We start from the raw sequence: 13,401 nt of genomic DNA, 5'->3' as shown, positions 1-13,401 counted from the left end.
AGAGTCGAAAGCCTTGGCCAGGACAATGAATACGGCTGCACAGTATTGTTTCTTATTGATGGCGGTTAAGATATCGTTTAGGACCTTGAGCATGGCTAAGGTGCACCCATGACCAGCTCTGAAATCAGATTGCATAGCGGAGAAGGTATGGTGGGATTCGAAATGGTCGGTAATCTGTTTGTTGACTTGGCTTTCGAAGACCTTAGAAAGGCAGCAGGGTAGGATAGATATAGGTCTGTAGCAGTTTTGGTCAAGATTGTCTCCCCCTTTGAAGAGGTGGATGACCGCAGCTGCTTTCCAATCTTTGGGAATCTCAGACGACACGAAAGAGAGGTTGAACAGGCTAGTAATAGGGGTTGCAACAATTTCGGCAGATCATTTTAGAAAGAAAGGGTCCAGATTGTCTAGCCCGCGAGATTTGTAGGGGTCCAGATTTTGCAGCTCTTTCAGAACATCAGCTGACTGGATTTGGGAGAAGGAGAAATGGGGAATGCTTGGGTGAGTTGCTGTGGGGGGTGCAGGGCTGTTGACCGGGGTAGGAGTAACCAGGTGGAAAGCATGGCCAGCTGTAGAAAAGTGCTTGTTGAAATTCTCAATTACAGTGGATTTATCAGTGGTGACAGTGTTTCCTATCTTCAGTGCAGTAGGCAGCTGGGAGGAGGTGTTCTTATTCTCCATGGACTTTACAGTCTCCCGAAACTTTTTTGAGTTTGTGTTGCAGGAAGCAAATTTCTGTTTGAAAAGCTAGCCTTAGCTTTTCTAACTGCCTGTGTATAATGGTTTCTAGCTTCCCTGAACAGCTGCATATCACGGGGGCTGTTCGATGCTAATGCAGAACGCCATAGGATGTTTTTGTGTTGGTTAAGGGCAGTCAGGTCTGGGGAGAACCAAGGGCTATATCTGTTCCTGGTTCTAAATTTCTTGAATGGGGCATGTTTATTTAAGATGGTGAGGAATTTAAAAAAAAAAAATAACCAGGCATCCTTTACTGATGGGATGAGGTCAAAATCCTTCCAGGATACCCCTAGAAGGATTGACAGGCATCTGGTCGCCACGCTAACTGCAACTCACCAATATGTTGCCCCTGACAACATGGCGATGGGAGGATGTGACAAGTAGGTCCATTTCATTTGGGGCTGCAGGTAGCCTAGTGGTTAGAGCGTTGGGCCAGTGAGAGAGAGAAAATTAAGCAGGGCAGGTATGAAATATGACTAGCTGTCAGGTGAGTAAGTGTTCTGTCTGACTCTCTGCATGCAGTGAAGAGACCACAGAGGAAGTGGGACAGACCAAACAGAAGCATGGAAGGGGAAGAGAAAGAGATATGTGAAGACAAGCAGAGGGAGAGATAGAGGAAGGATGAAGGGAGAGACAGAGGAGGGATGAAGAGAGAGACAGAGGAGGGATGAAGAGAGAGACAGAGGAGGGATGAGGAGAGAGACAGAGGAGGGATGAAGAGAGAGACAGAGGAGTGAGGGATGAAGGGAGAGACAGAGGAGGATGAAGAGAAAGACAGAGGAGGGATGAAGGGAGAGACAGAGGAGGGATGAAGAGAGAGACAGAGGAGGGATGAAGAGAGAGACAGAGGAGGGATGAAGAGAGAGCAGAGGAGGGATGAAGAGAGAGACAGAGGAGAGATGAAGAGAGAGACAGAGGAGGATGAAGGGAGACTGAGGAGGGATGAAGGGAGAGACAGGGGAGGGATGAAGAGAGAGACAGAGGAGGGATGAAGGGAGAGACAGAGGAGGGATGAAGAGAGAGACAGAGGAGGGATGAGGAGAGAGTGGGATGAAGAGAGAGAGGGATGAGGGATGAAGGGAGAGACAGAGGAGGATGAAGAGAGAGACAGAGGAGGGATGAAGAGAGAGACAGAGGAGGGATGAAGAGAGAGACAGAGGAGTGAGGGATGAAGGGAGAGACAGAGGAGGATGAAGAGAGAGACAGAGGAGGGATGAAGAGAGAGACAGAGGAGGGATGACGAGAGAGACAGAGGAGGGATGAAGAGAGAGACAGAGGAGGGATGAAGAGAGAGACAGAGGAGGGATGAAGAGAGAGACAGAGGAGGGATGAAGAGAGAGACAGAGGAGGGATGAGGAGAGAGACAGAGGAGGGATGAAGAGAGAGAGGGGGTAGAGCTCTATACTACTGTATTTAATGGCTAGAATAAAGGTTTTTGCCTGTACCCAGTGTCATGAATAGTCAGGGTACAAAGACAAATTATATGACAGGAATGCAATAAGCTGGCAAGAAAACACACACACACACACACACACACACACACACACACACACACACACACACACACACACACACACACACACACACACACAGACACAGACACAGACACACACACACACACACACAGACACAGACACACACACACAGACACAGACACACACACACACACACACACACACACACACACACACACACACACACACACACACACACACACACACACACACACACACACACTAACAACTACAGGACTAAAAATGTACTGAATTATAGATGAAAACAAACTGCAACTATATTATAGATTCCCTTCCATTTGTCATTGCTGTCAGTGCACAGAAGGCGTGTGTGTGTGTGTGTGTGCGTGTGTGTGCGTGCGCGTGTGTGTGTGTGCATGCGTCAGTTTGTGTCTGTGTTGATCAGTGGACACGTTGACAGTTTGCTGACCTACGTTACTGACATAGCAGCTGTATCGATCTCAGGCCTCGAGACAAAAGTTCAATACTGTTTACGTTGACCTCAGAGTCATTTTAGCAGACGCTTCACACAGAGACTGACAGGAAGTAGGACTACTTACTAATTACTAGGAACACATCACAGCCATAGAAATGACACTTTTCCTACAATAATAAAGTACTGATGAGTCAGAGGTAGAGGGGAGGGAAATTAGGTCCTCTCCTCTTTTCTCTCTCTCTCTGTGTAGGGCCAAATAGCATTCTAGTTTTCTCCGTTTTTTTTGTTAATTCTTTCCTATGTGTCAAGTAATTATCTTTTTGTTTTCTCATGATTTGGTTGGGTCTAATTGTGCTGTTGTCCTGGGGCTCTGTAGGGTGTGTTAGTGTTTGTGAACAGAGCCCCAGGACCAGCTTGCTTAGGGGACTCTTCTCCAGGTTCATCTCTCTGTAGGTGATGGCTTTGTATTTTCTCTCTCTCTCCCCCTATCTCTCTCTGTCTCTATCTCTCTCTCTGTCTCTCTCTCTGTCTCTATGTCTCTTTCTCTCTCTCTCTCTCTCTCTCTCTCCATCTTTGTCTCTCTCCGTCTCTCTCTCCCTCTTTGTCTCTCTCTCCCTCTTTGTCTCTCTCTCTTTCTCTCTCTCTCTCTCTCTCCCTGTCTCTCTCACTCTCTCTCTCTGTCTCTATCTCTGTCTCTATCTCTGTCTCTCTGTGTGTGTCTATCCCTCTCCCTGTCTCTCTCTCTCCCTCTCTCTCTCTCTCTCTCTCTCTCTCTCTCACTCTCTCTCTCTCTCTCTCTCTCTCTCTCTCTGTCTCTGTCTCTCTATCTCTGTCTCTCTGTGTGTGTCTCTCTCTCTCCCTCTCTCTCTCCCTCTCTCTCTCTCTCTCTCTCTCTCTCTCTCTCTCTCTCTCTCTCTCTCTGAATTCAGATTCCTGGCAGAGTGTGTGAGCGCTACAGGGGATCAGTCGGTGTGTTTGTGAGAAGTACTTTCCTAACGGCAGACATGGAGACCCATTTCCTGATGAGAGTGTTGTAAGTACAGATAATAGGTACAACACACAGGTACAACACACAGGTACAACACACTCAGGTACAACACACACAGGTACAACACACAGGTACAACACACAGGTACAACACACAGGCACACGCACAGGTACAACACACACAGGTACCACACACAGGTACAAAACACAGGTACACACACAGGTACAACACACACAGGTACAACACACAGGTACAACACACAGGTACAACACACAGGCACACGCACAGGTACAACACACACAGGTACCACACACAGGTACAAAACACAGGTACACACACAGGTACAACACACACAGGTACAACACACAGGTACAACACACAGGTACAACACACAGGTACAACACACAGGCACACGCACAGGTACAACAAACACAGGTACCACACACAGGTACAAAACACAGGTACAACACACACAGGTACAACACACAGGTACAACACACAGGTACAACACACTCAGGTACAACACACACAGGTACAACACACAGGTACAACACACATGTACAACACACAGGTACAACACACAGGCACACGCACAGGTACAACACACACAGGTACAACACACACAGGTACAACACACAGGTACAACACACAGGTACAACACACAGGTACAACCCACAGGCACACGCACAGGTACAACACACAGGTACAAAACACAGGTACAAAACACAGGTACACACACACTGACTAATCTACTCTCTCTGGAATCTCTCACTTCGATTCACTTCATACACTTTAATCCTGTAGGTGACATGTGTGCGCTTTTTAAATCTGTCCCCTCGTGGAACGAACATTCCCTGAGGAACCTTTCCTGGATTACCCCATGTCAGAAGTAACACCTCTGAGAAAACAGAGGAGAGAAGGAGAAAAGAAACGGTTGCTCAAAGCCTTTCTGTCCCTCTCTCTCTCTCTCTCTCTCTCTCTCTCTCTCTCTCTCTCTCTCTCTCTCTGTCTCTGCCTGTTTGTCTCTCTCTCTCTCTCTCTCTCTCTCTCTCTCTCTCTCTCTCTCTCTCTCTCTGTCTCTGCCTGTTTGTCTCTCTCTCTCTCCCTCTCTCTCTCTCGCTCTCTCTCTCTCTCTCCTCTTTGTTCTCTCTCTCTCCTTCCTATCCTCTCTCGTTCCTATCCTCTCTCCTATCCTCCCTATCCTCTCTCATCCCTATCCTCTCTCCTCCCTATCCTCTCTCCTCCCTATCCTCTCTCTCCTCTCTCCTCTCTCTCCTCTCTCCTCTCTCTCCTTCCTTTCCTCTCTCGTTTCTCTCTCCCCCTTTCCCTGTCTCTCCTCTCTTTCTCCTCCCCTCTCTCTCTTCTCTCCTTCCCCTCTCTCTCCTCCCCTCTCTCTCTTCTCTCCTTCCTCTCTCTCCCTTCCCCTCTCTCTCCTCTCTCCTTCCTCTATCTCTCCTCCCCTCTCTTTCCTCTCTCCTTCCTCTCTCTCCCCTCCGCTCTCTCTCCTCTCTCCTTCCTCTCTCTCCCCTCCCCTCTCTCTCCTCTCTCCTTCCTCTCTCTCCCCTCCGCTCTCTCTCCTCTCTCCTTCCTCTCTCTCCCCTCCCCTCTCTCTCCTCTCTCCTTCCTCTCTCTCTCCTCCCCTCTCTCTCCTCTCTCCTTCCTCTCTCTCTCCTCCCCTCTCTCTCTTCTCTGTCATGTATTACTACTCTATTACTACTCTGACCCCAGTCCTCTTCTCCTCTCCTGTTTTCTCTCTCCATTTACCTTTCTTTCTTTCTCTCCTTATTCTTCTGTCTATCTCTCTCTCCATCTCGTAGTCCCTAATTGACTGAAACCATCTATTAATCCATCAATCTCTTTTTTCACTAATCAATCTCTCCATTTCTCCATCCATCCATCTCTCTCTCCATTTATTTAACCATCCATCCATCTATCCTTCCCTTCTCTCCGGGGTTTGTTTTGGCCTTTGACATGGAATTGCACTCAGAGACAGCGGCTACATGAGAGGTTGAACACAGCTGTTAGACTCAGAGACAGCGGCTACATGAGAGGTTGAACACAGTTGTCATTATTTCTGAGTGGACTGTTAGTAGGAATACAGACAGACTGGAAACAGTGAGACACACAGGCACAAGCATGCATTAGACCTGTGAGATACACAGTAGTGGGACAAACACACACACACACACACACACACACCAAACCAGTAGTCACTGTAATGAGTATGTTAGACTAACAGAGTGGGTAGAGTCCAGTGTGGCTCTAAATTATACTTAATTACTGTTTTCAGTACAGTTCTCCTTCTGCTTCTCTGACTAGCTTTAATGGGGGACAGAACACACAGGCACACTCTGTCATAATACTCTGACTATCTTTAATGGGGGACAGAACACATAGATACACTCATAATACTCTGACTATCTTTAATGGGGGACAGAACACATAGATACACTCTGTCATAATACTCTGACTAGCTTTAATGGGGGACAGAACACATAGATACACTCTGTCATAATACTCTGACTATCTTTAATGGGGGACAGAACACATAGATACACTCATAATACTCTGACTAGCTTTAATGGGGGAGAGAACACATAGATACACTCATAATACTCTGACTAGCTTTAATGGGGGAGAGAACACATAGATACACTCATAATACTCTGACTATCTTTAATGGGGGACAGAACACATAGATACACTCATAATACTCTGACTAGCTTTAATGGGGGACAGAACACATAGATACACTCTGTCATAATACTCTGACTATCTTTAATGGGGGACAGAACACATAGATACACTCATAATACTCTGACTATCTTTAATGGGGGACAGAACACATAGATACACTCTGTCATAATACTCTGACTATCTTTAATGGGGGACAGAACACATAGATACACTCATAATACTCTGACTAGCTTTAATGGGGGACAGAACACATACAGTTGAAGTCGGAAGTTTACATACACCTTAGCCAACTACATTTCAACTCAGTTTTTCACAATTCCTGACATTTAATCCTAGTAAAAATTCCCTGTCTTAGGTCAGTTAGGATCACCACTTTATTTTAAGATTGTGAAATGTCAGAATAATAGTAGAGAAGATGATTTATTTCAGCTTTTATTTCTTTCATCATATTCCCGGTGGGTCAGAAGTTTACATACACTAAATTAGTATTTGGTTTCAGGTAGCCTTCCCACAATAAGTTGGGTGAATGTTGACATATTCCTCCTGACAGAGCTGGTGTAATGGAGTCAGGTTTGTAGGCCACCTTGCTCGCACACGCTTTTTAAATTCTACTCCTAATGGATTAGGAGTAGAATTGATGAGGTACACACAAACACACGCACAGACTGACAAATGCATATGTGGACGGGTGTCAGTCAGAACAGAATTACAGTACCTGTCCATTATAGAGATGAATGCTATGACAGATACCATAGCAACAATCCAAAGCCTCATGGGACTTGAGTATAGGGGGCCAGTGAGTTCCCACGACAACAGACTTCAATCTACATTGATGATCGTGTGTGTGTGTGTGTGTGTGTGTGTGTGTGTGTGTGTGTGTGTGTGTGTGTGTGTGTGTGTGTGTGTGTGTGTGTCCAAAGTGGTAGACTTGGACTGAAATAGGTTCCGGTAATCACTTCCTTTCCAGTGAGTACCTTAATGTCTTCTTCTATGGTCAGTATTAGATAATGTGGTATTATCTTAATGTAGCCCTCCGATAGGCTCAGTATTAGATAGCGTGTTATTAGCATAATCTAGCGATATTCTATTTAGATTTCTAAACCTTGAGGCAATTGAGACGTGGTTCGTGTATGTGTGTAATTCATAGGGTGAACGGGTGAGGGAACAGATTAAAGTGCTTTTGATTGGGGTAGGGTGGTAGGGTGGTAGGTGCCAAGCGTGCTGGTTTGGTTTTTCACGCTTTACAGTTTCCTACATGTATCAAGAACGGTCTACTACCCAAAGGACATCCAGCCAATTTGACACAACTGTCAAACATCGGAAGCATTGGAGCCAACGTCCCTGTGGCACCTTGTAGAGCCCCGACGAACTGAGGATTCAATATTAGGAAGGTGGTTCTTAATGTTTGGTATATTCAGTGTATTTTGGATACAGCGATCAGATTATTATCACAGATAATTTCTTTAGTTTAGTTGGATGTGATTGTTGTTTTATCTGGCTAAAAGACGTAATGAAGCTTACCGACGGGCTGTCTCTGCACGCGTCCCAAATGACAAGCTATTCCTTACATAGTTTATCACAGTGCCATCCGTTTTGTAACCAAAGCCAAATACACCACCCACCACTGTGAACTGTATGCTCTCGTTGGCTGGCCCTCGCTACATATTCGTCGCCAAACCAACTTGCTCCAGGTCATCTATAAGTCTTTGCTAGGTTAAGCTCCGCCTTATCTCAGCTCACTGGTCACGATAACAACACCCACCCGTAGCAGGAATATCCCACTGGTCATCCCCAAAGCCAACACCTCCTTTGGCTGCCTTTCCTTCGAGTTCTCTGCTGCCAATGACTGGAACGAATTGCAAAAATCGCTGAAGTTGGAGACTTTTATCTCCCTCACCAACTTTAAACATCAACTATCTGAGCAGCTAACCGATCGCTGCAGCGGTACATAGTCCATCTGTAAATAGCCCACCCAATCTCCCTACCTCATCCCCATACTGTTTTTATTTTATGTACTTTCCTGCTCTTTTGCACCCCAGTATCTCTACCTGCACATCATCATCTGCACATCCATCACTCCAGTGTTAATTTTCTAAATTGTAATTATTCTCTCCTATGGCCTATTTATCGCGTTACCTCCTCATGCCATTTTTTATTTCTATTGTGTTATTGACTGTACGTTCGTTTATTCCATGTCTAACTCTGTGTTGTTGTTTGTGTCGCACTGCTTTGCTCTGCGTTATCTTGACCAGGTCGCAGTTGTAAATGAGAACTTGCTCTCAACTGGCCTACCTGGTTAAATAAAGGTAAAATATATATATATATTTTTTAAATAGAGCAAAACTTTTGACCAGGACCCAAATTTACAATATAGGGAATAGGGTTCCATAGGACTCTGGTACAAAGTAGTGCACTATATAGGGAATAGGGTGCCATAGGACTCTGGTCCAAAGTAGTGCACTATATAGGGAATAGGGTTCCATAGGACTCTGGTCCAAAAGTAGTGCACTATATAGGGAATAGGGTTCCATAGGACTCTGGTCCAAAGTAGTGCACTATATAGGGAATAGGGTTCCATAGGACTCTGGTCCAAAGTAGTGCACTATATAGGGAATAGGTTTCCATAGGACTCTGGTCGAAAAGTAGTGCACTATATAGGGAATAGGGTTCCATAGGACTCTGGTCCAAAGTAGTGCACTATATAGGGAATAGGGTGCCATATCTGAGGCAGTCTCAGTGTCAGTAGGCAGAACCACATGAGACCAGGCAAAAATCAATACTGTTGAAATAGATCTGATGGACACAGTCGCTCTGTTTCTAGCTCCTGTGTTTCCTGAGCCCAGTGCTGTGTTTCATGGGCCCAGTGCTGCATTTCATGGGCCCAGTGTTGTGTTTCATGGGCCCAGTGCTGTGTTTCATGGGCCAAGTGCTGTGATTCATGGGCCCAGTGCTGTGTTTCATGGGCCCAGTGCTGTGTTTCTATGGGCCCAGTGCTGTGTTTCATGGGCCCAGTGATGTGTTTCTATGAGTTTCTATGAGCCCAGTGCTGTGTTTCATGGGCCCAGTGCTGTGTTTCATGAGCCCAGTGCTGTGTTTCATGGGCCCAGTGCTGTGTTTCATGGGCCCAGTGCTGTGTTTCATGGGCCCAGTGCTGTGTTTCTATGGGCCCAGTGATGTGTTTCTATGGGCCCAGTGATGTGTTTCTATGGGCCCAGTGATGTGTTTCTATGGGCCCAGTGATGTGTTTCTATGGGCCCAGTGCTGTGTTTCTATGTGTTTCTATGGGCCCAGTGCTGTGTTTCCATGGGCCCAGTGCTGTGTTTCTATGTGTTTCTATGGGCCCAGTGCTGTGTTTCTATGGGCCCAGTGATGTGTTTCTATGGGCCCAGTGCTGTGTTTCTATGTGTTTCTATGGGCCCAGTGATGTGTTTCTATGGGCCCAGTGCTGTGTTTCTATGGGCCCAGTGCTGTGTTTCTATGGGCCCAGTGATGTGTTTCTATGGGCCCAGTGATGTGTTTCTATGGGCCCAGTGCTGTGTTTCTATGGGCCCAGTGATGTGTTTCTATGGGCCCAGTGCTGTGTTTCTATGGGCCCAGTGATGTGTTTCTATGGGCCCAGTGCTGTGTTTCTATGGGCCCAGTGCTGTGTTTCCATGGGCCCAGTTCTGTGTTTGTATGGGCCCAGTGCTGTGTTTCATGAGCCCAGTGCTGTGTTTCATGGGCCCAGTGATGTGTTTCTATGGGCCCAGTGCTGTGTTTCTAGTTGTTTCTATGGGCCCAGTGCTGTGTTTCTATGGGCCCAGTGCTGTGTTTCTAGTTGTTTCTATGGGCCCAGTGCTGTGTTTCTATGGGCCCAGTGATGTGTTTCTATGGGCCCAGTGCTGTGTTTCTAGTTGTTTCTATGGGCCCAGTGCTGTGTTTCTATGGGCCCAGTGCTGTGTTTCTAGTTGTTTCTATGGGCCCAGTGCTGTGTTTCATGAGCCCAGTGCTGTGTTTCATGGGCCCAGTGATGTGTTTCTATGGGCCCAGTGATGTGTTTCTATGGGCCCAGTTCTGTGTTTCTATGGGCCCAGTGATGTGTTTCTATGGGCCCAGTGATGTGTTTCTATGGGCCCAGTGATGTGTTTCTATGGGCCCAGTGCTGTGTTTCTAGTTGTTTCTATGGGCCCAGTGATGTGTTTCTATGGGCCCAGTGATGTGTTTCTATGGGCCCAGTGATGTGTTTCTAGTTGTTTCTATGGGCCCAGTGATGTATTTCTATGGGCCCAGTGCTGTGTTTCTATGGGCCCAGTGCTGTGTTTCTAGTTGTTTCTATGGGCCCAGTGCTGTGTTTCTAGTTGTTTCTATGGGCCCAGTGCTGTGTTTCATGAGCCCAGTGCTGTGTTTCATGGGCCCAGTGATGTGTTTCTATGGGCCCAGTGATGTGTTTCTATGGGCCCAGTGATGTGTTTCTATGGGCCCAGTGATGTGTTTCTATGGGCCCAGTGATGTATTTCTATGGGCCCAGTGCTGTATTTCTATGGGCCCAGTGCTGTGTTTCTATGGGCCCAGTGATGTGTTTCTATGGGCCCAGTGCTGTGTTTCTAGTTGTTTCTATGGGCCCAGTGCTGTGTTTCTATGGGCCCAGTGCTGTGTTTCTATGGGCCCAGTGATGTGTTTCTATGGGCCCAGTGCTGTGTTTCTATGGGCCCAGTGCTGTGTTTCTAGTTGTTTCTATGGGCCCAGTGCTGTGTTTCTATGGGCCCAGTGCTGTGTTTCTATGGGCCCAGTGCTGTGTTTCTAGTTGTTTCTATGGGCCCAGTGCTGTGTTTCTATGGGCCCAGTTCTGTGTTTCTATGGGCCCAGTGATGTGTTTCTAGTTGTTTCTATGGGCCCAGTGATGTATTTCTATGGGCCCAGTGCTGTATTTCTATGGGCCCAGTGCTGTGTTTCTATGGGCCCAGTGATGTGTTTCTATGGGCCCAGTGCTGTGTTTCTAGTTGTTTCTATGGGCCCAGTGCTGTGTTTCTATGGGCCCAGTGATGTGTTTCTAGTTGTTTCTATGGGCCCAGTGCTGTGTTTCTATGGGCCCAGTGATGTGTTTCTAGTTGTTTCTATGGGCCCAGTGATGTATTTCTATGGGCCCAGTGCTGTGTTTCTATGGGCCCAGTGATGTGTTTCTATGGGCCCAGTGATGTGTTTCTATGGGCCCAGTGCTGTGTTTCTAGTTGTTTCTATGGGCCCAGTTCTGTGTTTCTATGGGCCCAGTGATGTGTTTCTAGTTGTTTCTATGGGCCCAGTTCTGTGTTTCTAGTTGTTTCTATGGGCCCAGTTCTGTGTTTCTAGTTGTTTCTATGGGCCCAGTGCTGTGTTTCTATGGGCCCAGTGCTGTGTTTCTATGGGCCCAGTGATGTGTTTCTATGGGCCCAGTGCTGTGTTTCTATGGGCCCAGTGCTGTGTTTCTATGGGCCCAGTTCTGTGTTTCTATGGGCCCAGTGCTGTGTTTCTATGGGCCCAGTGCTGTGTTTCTATGGGCCCAGTGCTGTGTTTCTATGGGCCCAGTGCTGTGTTTCTATGGGTCTAGTGCTGTGTTTCCATGGGCCCAGTGCTGTGTTTCTATGGGCCCAGTGCTGTGTTTCTATGGGTCTAGTGCTGTGTTTCCATGGGCCCAGTGCTGTGTTTCTATGGGTCTAGTGCTGTGTTTCCATGGGACCAGTGATGTGTTTCTATGGGCCCATTGCTGTGTTTCTATGGGTCTAGTGCTGTGTTTCCATGGGCCCAGTGCTGTGTTTCCATGGGCCCAGTGCTGTGTTTCATGGGCCCAGTGCTGTGTTTCTATGGGTCTAGTGCTGTGTTTCCATGGGACCAGTGATGTGTTTCTATGGGCCCAGTGATGTGTTTCTATGGGCCCAGTTCTGTGTTTCTATGGGCCCAGTGATGTATTTCTATAGGCCCAGTGCTGTGTTTCTATGTGTTTCTATGGGCCCAGTGATGTGTTTCTATGTGTTTCTACGGGCCCAGTGATGTATTTCTATGGGCCCAGTTCTGTGTTTCTATGGGCCCAGTTCTGTGTTTCTATGGGCCCAGTGATGTATTTCTATAGGCCCAGTGCTGTGTTTCTATGGGCCCAGTGCTGTGTTTCTATGGGCCCAGTGATGTGTTTCTATGGGCCCAGTGCTGTGTTTCTATGGGTCTAGTGCTGTGTTTCCATGGGCCCAGTGATGTGTTTCTATGGGCCCAGTGCTGTATTTCTATGGGCCCAGTGATGTGTTTCTATGGGCCCAGTGCTGTGTTTCTATGTGTTTCTATGGGCCCAGTGCTGTGTTTCCATGGGCCCAGTGCTGTGTTTCTATGTGTTTCTATGGGCCCAGTGCTGTGTTTCTATGGGCCCAGTGATGTGTTTCTATGGGCCCAGTGCTGTGTTTCTATGTGTTTCTATGGGCCCAGTGCTGTGTTTCTATGGGCCCAGTGATGTGTTTCTATGGGCCCAGTTCTGTGTTTCTATGGGCCCAGTGATGTGTTTCTATGTGTTTCTATGGGCCCAGTGATGTGTTTCTATGTGTTTCTATGGGCCCAGTGATGTGTTTCTATGTGTTTCCATGGGCCCAGTGCTGTGTTTCTATGTGTTTCTATGGGCCCAGTGCTGTGTTTCTATGGGCCCAGTGATGTGTTTCTATGGGCCCAGTGCTGTGTTTCTATGTGTTTCTATGGGCCCAGTGCTGTGTTTCTATGGGCCCAGTGATGTGTTTCTATGGGCCCAGTTCTGTGTTTCTATGGGCCCAGTGATGTGTTTCTATGTGTTTCCATGGGCCCAGTGCTGTGTTTCTATGGGCCCAGTGATGTGTTTCTATGGGCCCAGTTCTGTGTTTCTATGGGCCCAGTGATGTGTTTCTATGGGCCCAGTGCTGTGTTTCTATGGGCCCAGTGATGTGTTTCTATGGGCCCAGTGATGTGTTTCTATGTGTTTCCATGGGCCCAGTGCTGTGTTTCTATGTGTTTCTATGGGCCCAGTGCTGTGTTTCTATGGGCCCAGTGATGTGTTTCTATGGGCC

General features: G+C 47.1%; 1 protein-coding gene across 1 annotated transcript in view; it reads left to right on the top strand.

Annotated features, from left to right (window-relative positions):
• Positions 1-13,401, top strand: part of LOC110496905 (disks large-associated protein 3-like) — a 293,560-nt gene that overhangs the window by 172,976 nt on the left and 107,183 nt on the right. Inside the window, exon 2 of the mRNA XM_036953666.1 lies at positions 3,615-3,718. The gene's annotated coding sequence lies outside the window, so the exon portion shown is untranslated. The remainder of the gene's footprint in view (positions 1-3,614; positions 3,719-13,401) is intronic.

This window comes from Oncorhynchus mykiss, chromosome 18 (assembly GCF_013265735.2).
Source record: "Oncorhynchus mykiss isolate Arlee chromosome 18, USDA_OmykA_1.1, whole genome shotgun sequence".
NCBI lineage: Eukaryota > Metazoa > Chordata > Actinopteri > Salmoniformes > Salmonidae > Oncorhynchus > Oncorhynchus mykiss.
The sequence above is the reverse complement of the archived record's forward strand: the minus strand, read 5'-3'. Positions and strand labels throughout refer to the sequence as shown.